We start from the raw sequence: 11233 nt of genomic DNA on the forward strand, positions 1-11233 counted from the left end.
TTCTTTCTCAAGATTACTTTGGCTATTCAAGGTTTTTTGCATTTGCATACAAATTGTGAAATTATTCTAGTTCTCTGAAAAATACCGTTGGTAGCTTGATAGGGATTACATTGAATCTATAGATTGCTTTGGTTAGTATACTCATTTTCACTATATTAATTCTCCTGATGCATGAACATAGTATATTTCTCCATCTATTTGTGTCATCTTTGATTTCTTTCATCAGTGTTTTATAGTTTTCTATATATAGGTCTTTTGTTTCTTTAGGTAGATTTATTCCTAAGTATTTTATTCTTTTCATTGCAATGGTGAATGGGATTGTTTCCTTAATTTCTCTTTCTGTTTTCTCTAAACAACTCCATTTAAAAATGGTCAAGAGATTTGAACAAACTTCACCAAAGAAAGATGGCTTAAAAAAATGAAGATTGCACAATAATATGCATATAATTAACAATACTGTTTTATACAGTTAAATATTTGTTAAGAGGGAGATCTCATGTGTTTTTTACTACAATAAATTTTTTTTCTTCAAACTGCATGAGAACACACTCAATAAAAGTGATATTAAGCAAAAGCTCAAAATCCTTCAAGCCAGGCTTCAGCAGTATGTGAACTGAGAACTTCCAGATGTACAAGTTGGATTTAGAAAAAGCAGAGGAACCAGAGACCAAATTGCCAATATTCATTGGGTCATAAAGAAAGGAAGGGAATTCCAGAAAAACATCTACTTCTGCTTCACTGACTATGCTAAAGCCTTTGTGGGGATCACAATAAACTGTGGAAAATTCTTTAAAAGATGAGAATATCAGACTATCTTACCTGTCTCCTGACAAACCTATATGCAAGTCAAGAGGCAACAGTTAGAACCAGACATGCAACAATGGGCTGGTTTAAAATTGGGAAAGGAGTACATCAAGGCTGTATTTTGTCACCCTGCTTATTTTATTTATATCCAGAGTACATCATGCAAAATGCTGGACTAGATGAATAACAAGCCAGCATCAAAATTGCCAGCAGAAATATCAACAACCTCAGATATGCAGATGATACTACTCTAATGGCAGAAAGCAAAGAAGAACTAAAGAGCCTCTGATGAGAGTGAAAGAGGAGAGTGAAAAAACCTGGCTTAAAACTCCACATTCAAAAAACTAAGATCATGGCATCTAGTCCCATCACTTCATGGCAAATACAGGGGGTGAAAAGTGGAAACAGTGACAGATTTTATTTTCTTGGGCTCCAAAATCACTGTGAATGGTGAATGCAGCCATGAAATTAAAGGATGCTTGTTCCTTGGAAGAGAAGCTTTGACAAACCTAGACAATGTATTAAAAAGCAGAGACATCAGTTTGCGGACAAAGGTCGGCATAGTCAAAGCTATGATTGTTTCAGTCGTCATGCATAGATGTGAAAGTTGGACCACAGAGAAGGCTGAGCACCAAATAATTGATGCTTTCAAATTGTGGTGTTAGAGAAGACTCTTGAGAGTCCCCTGGACTGCAAGGAGATCAAACTACTCAATACTAAAGGAAATCAACCCTGAATATTCATTAGAAGGACTGATGCTGAAGCTCCAATACTTTGGCCACCTGATGTGAACCATCAACTCACTGGAAAAGACCCTTTTGCTGGGAAAGACTGAGGGCAGGAGGAGAAAGGGGTGACAGAGGATGAGATGGTAGGATGACATCACTGATTCAATTGGTATGAATGTGAGCAAATTCCCAGAGGCAGTGAAGGACAGGGAAGCCTGACGTGCTGTTGTCCATAGGGTCCCAAAGATTCAGACCTTACTTAGGGACTAAACAACAGCAACAAAGCAAATGCAAACTAAAACTTCAATGAGATGTCACTACGCACCTATTAGAATGTCCAAAATAAAAACTACTGAACATACATACCATTTGTTGGCCAACTACTCATGAGGACATAGAGAAACTGGACCCCCTGTACACTGCTGGTGGGAATGTGAAAGGGCCCAATACTTCTGGAAAACAGTCTAACAGTTTCTTTAAAAGTTTATCATGCATCTACCTTATGATCCAGTCATTCTACTCCTAAGTATTTACCTTAGGAAGAAATCAAAGTATATGTCTATAAAAAGACATGTACTCAAATGTTCATAGCAGCTTTATTTGTAATAACTAAAAGCTAGAAACAACCTAAATGTCCATCAACATGGGAATGAATAAACAAATGATGGCATTACTATATCCATACACTAAAATGTCACTTGGTAAAAAAATGAACTTCTGATACATGCTACAACATGGATGAATCTCAAAATAATTATGCTGAAAGAAGCCAGAAAAAAAGATTCAATGTATGATGTTGTTTATATAAAATTCTAGAAAAAGCTAATTAACATACAGTGATGGAAAATAGATCACTGGTTGTCTGGAAAGTGAAAGTGAAAGCTGCTCAGTCATGTCCAACTCTTTGCAACCCCATGGACTATACAGGCCATGGAATTCTCCAGGCCAGAATACTGGAGTGTGTAATCTTTCCTTTCTCCAGGGGATCTTCCTGACCCAGGAATTGAACCGAGGTCTCCTGTATTGCAGGCAGATTCCTTACCAAACTGGTTGTCTGTGGGGCACAGGAAGTGAGGATGGGCTGAAGGGAGGGATGCCAAGGGGCATGAGGAAATTGGGGGGGCGGGGAATGTGTATTTCTCTGTCTTAATGTTGTGATGGTTTCATAGGTATATACTCTTAATGGCTAATTTTATGTGTCAACTTGACTAGGTCACAGGGTTCCTAGATTGAACATTACTTCTGGGTATCTCTGAGGGCATTTCTAGGTAAGATTAGCATTTGAATCAGGGGACTCAGTATGGTTAGTTTCCCTTGTTTTCAAGTCTTCAGACTGAATTATACCACTGGCTTTCCTCAGTCTCCAGCTTGCAGATGACAGATTGTGGGACTTCTCAGCCTCCACATCAATTTCTAAAAAGAAAGGAAGGAAGAAAGAAAAAGAAAAGGTAAAGAGAAAATATATAATTGGTTCTGTTGCTGGAGAATATGACTAATACAATACATACGGAAAACATCAAATTACACTTTACTTTTTAGTTTAGTGCATGTCATTTATACTTCAATAAAGCTTTTTTTTTTTTAAATCAAGAGAACCAGTAAAATACACACATATTATCTAGCCTGAAAAAAGATACATGGTAGAGTTACCACTATCCTCTCAACCCACGGCAGACATGGCCAATTGATTACACAGTGATTCAGACAGCCGCTAACAGAGTCAGACCTTAAGATAATATCTATCTTGCATGTCTGACCCAAGTTAGCCACCTTATTTTATAAAAAGCTGAGGCCCAAGTGCAGAACAATTAGTAGCTAAACTGAAACTAGTATTGACATCTCTGCGGTGCCAGTGCAATGTGCTTTTCACAACACAGGTTTAAGAAAACTGGAGTAGGGACAAACTGAAACCACAGTCTAATAAAGAGAGGCTTGCAGAAGACTATAAGGTAAAAAAAAAAGATTTTAATAAGATGCGACTTTTTGAAGAATGTCAATGAAGTGTTGCAGTGTTGGTTCGAAATAGATCTATTTTTCATAACACTAATAATGGTTTTCATGCAAAGGAAAGACATGCCCACAATAAAATTAATGTAATTCTTATTTTTATATTTTTAATAATGAAATGTCACAATGACTCAAACTCTTCTTGACTTAACATGAAAGTGATTCTTAAGACCTGATAACTATCCTCTTTGCAAATAAAGCCAAGAAGCAAAATGATGTAAGAGTACAGAAAATGTAAGCCAATAAAATTATATGTAAATACACAGAAACGATGTTAGTCCTGATGAGAAAATACATCACTAGTTTGGGGCACAAGTATTTCTCTTTAAAAGCAATGATTACTTAATAGCTATCTGTAAACCATGTGTTCATTTAATAATAATCACAGGTGCCTAAAAAGATAAAGACAGACTACTTGCTGATGGCCAATGCTGAACAAGTCCACAGACTTTGGGTCTGCCTTTTCAGTGTTACTCCTACTGTGAGCTCCCCACGAGCAGCAGCTAAGCTTTCTCATCTTTGTATTGTCAGAGCTAGCAGAGTCACTGACATATTATCAGTCTTCTCTTCTTGTTTCCTGGCTCTCAGCATGTGAGATAATAAATGTCCTTGTTCCAGCCAGTTAAGTTGAAGTTTCCTTACTTGAAGTCAAGGGCATCAGTATGGACACAACCACTGAGCAGAGTCTCGGTTTCCTCAGCTACAGAAGAAGAATAGTACAATCTGCCTTCTCGGGTTTTGAGGGCAGTAAATGAGATAATGCATTTACAATTTCTTGCACAGCATCTGTCTCAGGAAGTGCTAAATAACTGTGAGTTCCCTTCCTCTTCTCTTTTCCCTTTCTCTCTTATGGAATCTTCAATTTAAATATTAAAGACACAAAGTTCAACACACTTGAAGCTTACAGATGTGTCATTCTGTTATGTCACCTGCTAAACATGATACCATTTATTTTGATAGAACTCATTTTTACAATAACTTTCATTGATTTTCTCTCTAATTTGTGTTACTGTTAAACTCACCAAAGGATTTAGTCCAGGAAACAGAAGAAGATTTATGAATGAAAACCTAAATTTGCACTAGGCAAGCAACAAAGAAAACAGCTGAAAAGAGTGTTCCTCCCAGGGAAGTGGCGCGGGTAATATAAGGGAGGGAATGGGAAGTTACAAACTGTTAGTATACAATAAGCTTAAAGGATGTATTGTACAACATGGGAAACATAGGCAACATTTTATAACAACTATAAGTAGAATAAACCTTGATTGTGCCCCTGTAATTTATATAATATTATACATCAACTACACTTCAATTAGGAGGAGGAGGAGAGGAGGAGGACTCTTCCTCTCAAAAACTAAGCCATTTTGCCGGTAGTCCAGTCGCTGCAATCCATGTTCATTCCATCATAATTTTCAAAAATTTTGCATTTAGAGAATGTTAAATTTATAGGAAAGTGGTAAGCACAAAAAATAGTAATACTAAGAACACTCATATACACTTTACCCAGACTCACCTATTGTCAACATTTTGTCCATTTGCTTTATCATTGTTTCTCTCTCTCGAAATTTCTCTCCATCTTCATATACTTTTTTTTTTTTTTTTTCTGAATCATTTGAGGGTAAGTTGGTGATGATGCCTATAATGTTTGCTATTATGTGCTCATTCGCTCAGTTGGGTCCAACTCTTTGGACCCTGTGGATTATAGCCCGCCAGGCTCCTCTGTCCATGGAATCTTCCAGGCAAGAATACCAGAGCAGGTTGCCATTTCCTTCTCCAGGGGATCTTCCCAACCCAGAGATCGAACCTGCGGCTCTTGTGTCTCCTGCACTGACAGGCGGATCCTTTACAGCTGAGCCACCTGGGAAGCCCCATTCCCATTATAATACGTTTTGATTTTAAATTTTGTTTTAGAATTTAAACACTATAAAAATATATACTTGTATATGGTTCAAAAGCCAAAGTGTACAAAAGAAGATAGAGCTAAAAACAGGTCTTTCTCCCATTGCTATGCCTGAGATACCCTGTCTCAGGATTAGAACTTCAGTTCAAAAAGGAATGTATCTTGAGATTCTCTAAATTCATTTTCTTTCTCAGTTACAGGAAAACTTTCAAATATCCAAAACAATTGTGAAAATTATATCTTCCCAAAAGAAAAACTCCAAGTAACCTAATACCTATCAGAACCCCTCAGAAGCCACTGCTCTTTCTGGTGCTGCAAAAGTTTGAGACTTTTGGCTTTACTTAGCCATTTATTTATTTATACATTTATTCATTCATCTACCAATCCCTTATTGAGTCCTAGGCTCTGTGCTAGGGTGACATATTGTATTTCCAACCTTGTCCATCCCACAAGCTCTTTTCACGGTGTGATTCTGACAGTCCTTCCATAGAGAAGTGCATCTATGTTCCCTGCCTGACTTGTGACCATAGCAGAAGTGACATCATTTATTTGACTTCCCAAGGGCCAGGTCATAAAAGGTAATACAACTTCTTCCATCAGCTTCTGTTGGGATGCTCATTTTTGGAATCCAGATATCATTATGTAAGGAAACCCAAGCTGCCCTGTAAAGAAGCCCATATGGAAAGGAACTGACAGTTTTCACCAACTTGTCAGCCACATGAGTGAGCTGCATTAGAAGAGAACACTCCAGCGGAAGTCATCACTTCATTGGTGACCCAGTGGAGCCACCCTAGCTGAACTGCATGAGCAAGGACAAGCTGTCTCCTGAATCCTGTCTATGCTGTGAATGTGTGAGCAAATTAAATCTTTTCTGTTGTTTTAGCCTTCTAAGTTTTGGAGTATTTTTCACATAGTTAACCAGGAGAGCTGGGTACAGAGGATGCGAAGGAAGAGATGTATCACGTAGGGTACTTGCTTTCAAGAACCTCATACACCAGTGGAGAAGGTAAGCAAGTCAACAAAAACTAGTTAAATACAAAATAATGAGGACTTTCTATATAAATACCATTCCTATATAAAATTTTAAGAGACAGGAGACATTATCTGAATTTAATGGAGACTCAGAAGGACTTGAAGAAAACAAAAGCTGGCTTAGGTCTTGAAGGATGAGTAGGAGTTCATCAGATAGAGCAAGAGGACTCGTGCATCACTGCAGTGTCACGGAACTTGGCACTAGACTGTAAATAAGGGTGGTGAGGAAGGCAGGGATAGGATAAAATCAGAGAGAAGGAAGGACTTAAGGATGTTGGTTAGAATGAGGACAGGGAGGAAGCAGGAAATGAGGAGGCTCAGAGAGGGAGAGAGCAGGAAATACATGAGGCCACAGGATCACTCAAGTTACTGCGTAGGATGGGGTCTTCAGAAAGTGCAGAACCAAGATCCATGCCTGATTCTGCCTCTGACGTGGGAGCATTGCAAGCTTTAGGAGCCTGGGAGAACGTCTCTGTCAATGGAAGCGTTGAAATTTAGGAGTTTTAAGGCCCTGTCCAATTTTGTGTGCCTAGTGGTAAACAATCTGCCTGCCAATGCAGGAGACAAAGGTTTGATTCCTGGGTTGGGAAGATCTCCCCAAGGAAGAAATGGTAACCCACTCCATGACACTTAAAGTCACAAGTCTAAAGGTCAGGGCTTCTCAAAATGAAGTCCCATAGAGTCAGGATGCTTGGTAAGCTGTATTATACCTGTCCCCCAGGTTATCTCAATGCCAATTATGTTTAAGAAATATTATCATGTGAACTGAATGAAATTAAACTTGTCATGCTCTTGGTTTCATTGCATAAAATAAAGAACAAAGAAATGCTTGCATTCTGTAGAAAATACTGTAGAAATATAACATAAAACTGTGTAAGATTTCTTTTAAATACCACACCAGTTTACAGTTTTACATGAACTGTAAACTGATTCTTTTCCCTTTAGATAAGAAAGTAGGACCTCCCTTTCCCTTTTCTCTTAAGGAAGCAAACTTATTCCACCGGAAGGGCCAGTAAAGTGCTATCCTTGACATGGGGAACTGAGACTGTTCCTAGAAGACTTGAAAGCCCCAGTCTGGGAGGGTGGTGGGTAATTCAGGACGGACATGTTGCAACTTACTCCATAACCCTCTCTAGCTGGAAAGCCACTGAAAGCATTTGCCTTTTGTTTTTGGTATACATGGCAAAAAATACCAACAACTTCTAGAACTGTCTAAACAGTTGGTCTTATACAGATGAGGATGACTGATTTCATTGGCTGGTACAGAAGCTGAATCATAGGAGGAATCTTCTAGAAGAGAAAATCAGAGCCTGGACAAGCTGCTAGAAATCAGGCAAGAAGAAGCAGAGCAGAGGCAAGACCTGCTTTTCAAATGTTAATGAGTGCTCTTAATCAGATAACGGTGGCTCTCATCAAGCCTTCCACTCCCATACACCCTAGGTTGGGGCTGAGCTAGACTGGCATGCGCTGGATTAAACTCAGCCCAGATCTCATCCAAGGGCAGGTCTGGTGTTTCATGTTTTAAATCACCAGGAGAATTGTAAATAACCAAATTTAGGAAATATAAACTCCCCCACCTCCCTTAATCTCAACAAACTCAGAGAAGTACGCATGTGTCTACTTGGCCCAAAAGATTCAGCAGTTAGCTGAAAAATTATCAGATCCTTTAAGAAAAAGGAAATCAGAGAAAGATGGAAAGAGAATGGAAAAAGGAGAACAGTGAGTGGAGATGGGCCATTTCCAGACAGTACCTTCCTGGGGTTCACCTGTGTGGGCTCCTTTAAGCAGTAACGGGACAATGAACCTGAAGCCCCTGAAGGGCAAAGGAGACCCTGAGGGGAAGGAAGCACTGTGTCCTGGCCCAGGGCCCCTCCTGCTGCGCCACTGGGAGGTCTGTGGACTCACTGTGTATTCCTGAGGGTCACTGAGCTCTGGCAGCATCCTTCTTTCCTCCCCCAAATGGTGCCTGCTACTGCTGGTCCAACCTTACCCTCCCTCCAACAAAAGGTCCAGGGAAGTGGCCCCTTTTGTAAGGCACTTACAAAATTTGTAAGGAAAATTTGTAAGGAATTTGTGGTTTATAGGAAGAAGACACCTTAGGTGTAAGAACACAAACCCCAAAGAGATAAGGATCTACAGCATATATTTTAGTTCCTTTCTCCCCTTGATCTGTAGCACTTCTAAAAGATTTATCAAAATCAAAAAGGACAGAGCGGTAAGGGGTGTTGCCTAATCTAAATCTCTTCCCTCACCCCAACTTTTTTCAAGGTTTTATGACATACTTGACATACTTGTTCTGTGATGATTTTTGCAAACCCAAATTTATGTTCATGCCAAGAAAAAAAAGAAAAAAAAAACTCTTCCAACCTGTAGAATACCAAAACCAAGGCTGACTTTATCCCATTAGTCAACAAACCAACTCAGGAAGCCACTGAGGGTGGAGTCGCCAGGAACAACAAGGGGGACAGCCTTTCTTCACCACCTGAGTCCACTCTGGGCCTGACAAGCTCCCTAAACACCAGGAAAAGAACTTCACAAAATATTGCCAGGAAGATGAAGAACAATGTTCATGTATTTTATGTCCATGGCACAAAGCCATATTGGAAATTTCTTATTTCCTACATTATTAAGGACTGGTCTTTGAGATAAGCCTCTGTACCCAGAGAAAAAAGGAGACCCAGATCTCCTAACATTGAAGGGCTTACAAGATGGGCAGGGTTGAGTACCACTTGGAGAAAACAAAGCAACCATATCAAAGGATGAAAAAAAGGAAAGGATCTTTTTTTTCAAGGTCCTCCCATGGATTTTAGCATCTTGTGCATACAAGTAGTTTACAAAGTTTAATAACACAAGTCTTACAATGAAAAAGACAGTCTCCTGCTCCCTTCCCCCACCTGTCCTTTTCAGCTGTTTCTTATATTTTCCCCTGTATATAAGCTTATACTGCTATTGATTTATCCATTTGGGACATGACATATTGGCTTCTTGCTGTGTTAGAAGAATTACATCAGTCTCCCTATTTTGCCTTCCCCTATTCTCCCAATATAGATAAATTCTGATTTTTGGTTAAATCGACAGTTCACATCTACATAATTAGAAATTGTTGCCATTGAGGAGAGAAATGAACTGAAGTTTGATTTCCTTGGTTTTCTGGCATTGAGTATTCCTACTGAGAAGTCCTGGGCCATTGCAGTTCCTGTTCTTTTGAACAGAACCTGTTTTTATACCTCTAGGGTGTTTATCCACAGTTTCTGAGATTTCAAAGTGGTGTAACATGGCATGGATCTTTTCAAATTCACAGGGAGATTTTCTGGTATCATTTATTTGCCAATTCTTTCACCTTGTTCTTTTTATCCTCTCTTTCTGGAATTCCTATTGGATTACAGCTGGCCTTCTGAGACCAATTCCTTTATTTATTCTTATCATTTTTTCCGTCCTGGGCATTTTTGTCTTTTGATTCATCTTTCTGGGAGATCGTTCCACTGTATCTGCTAAGTCTGCCTTTTTTTTAGCTCTTCTATTTTTAATTTCTGAGAGATTGTCTTCCTTGTGCTCTGCTCATTCCTGGATTAAAGATCCTGCTTCTGATTAGTGGGTGCCACCCTACTTCTTATCTCCCCCAAAACAGTAAATAGATGTTGTGCGTGTTGGCGAAGTTTTATCCTTCTCCCTGGCATTGTTTCTTTTTCCTCCTAAATCTTTTCCCTGCTGGAATAATTCTGGACTCTTTCATCTTGGAGGCTTTCCTCCAGAATCAGGTGAATTCTCCATGTCCATCTACACTGCAGATCCAAAAATCGGATTCATGGGTTTGTGAGGAGGGCTTGTCAGATGGCAAATTTCATTGATGGAGACCAGGTGGTGGGATTCCTGAGCCCTTTTCAGGGTGGGATCCCAAATGGCATTTTTTGCAGGTCTTTTCTCTGCAGCCACTCAGTTCTCTGGGGTCTCTTTTATAAGGGTAGTAATTCCATTTATGAGGGCCCCACTCTTACAACCCAAGCACCTTCCCAAGGCCCCACCTCCAAATACCATCATTTTGGGGGTTAGCACTTAACATATGATTCTGGGGGACACAACCATTCAGTCCATGGTAGGAAGGGACATTCTAGTCCCCTTTGGGTCCTTACCCTACCTTTACTTTAGATGGTCTTTCTTAGATGATCAAGTTCTCACTTTCCACCTTAAAACAGACTTATGCTTCCTGATGCATTCTAAAGTCAATAATCACTCAAAAAAAAAGTGGAATGTTTTCCTGTAGTATTTTGCCCCTTTGTAAACTAAGTAAGATTTGATGCATATTTCACCTGCTGAACATTGACCCCCCCATGAGGGCTTAGGATCGTCTCCACTATTCTAAGGGCCACGGAAGATAACACAATGCCCAACACATCCCACACCACAACCCTTAGGAACTGCAGAAGATCTTAAGTTTATTTGGTCTAATCTTCTTTTACAGATGATCTAAATAAGCCCAAACAAGATGAAATTATTTACCCAAGATTCTGAGGGAGAGGTCAAGCAAAAACTTGACCTGTACCTTTCAACACAGAATTGGCACCCTCCACTCTTCCATGCAGCCCAGAACAGGTGTTCATAAATAGCTCATGTCTATATCACAACCTAATCATCAGTTCTCCCCATCATAGCCCAACTTTCTCTTTTCTTTTTAAATGTCATTGTTTTAACAACAATAATACTTAACATAAACTGAACAGTTAATTACATCTAAAGGAAAGAAAGCTAGGACATAAAATATTGGATG

The sequence above is a fragment of the Dama dama genome, chromosome 33, assembly GCF_033118175.1.
Source record: "Dama dama isolate Ldn47 chromosome 33, ASM3311817v1, whole genome shotgun sequence".
In the NCBI taxonomy this organism is placed as follows: domain Eukaryota; kingdom Metazoa; phylum Chordata; class Mammalia; order Artiodactyla; family Cervidae; genus Dama; species Dama dama.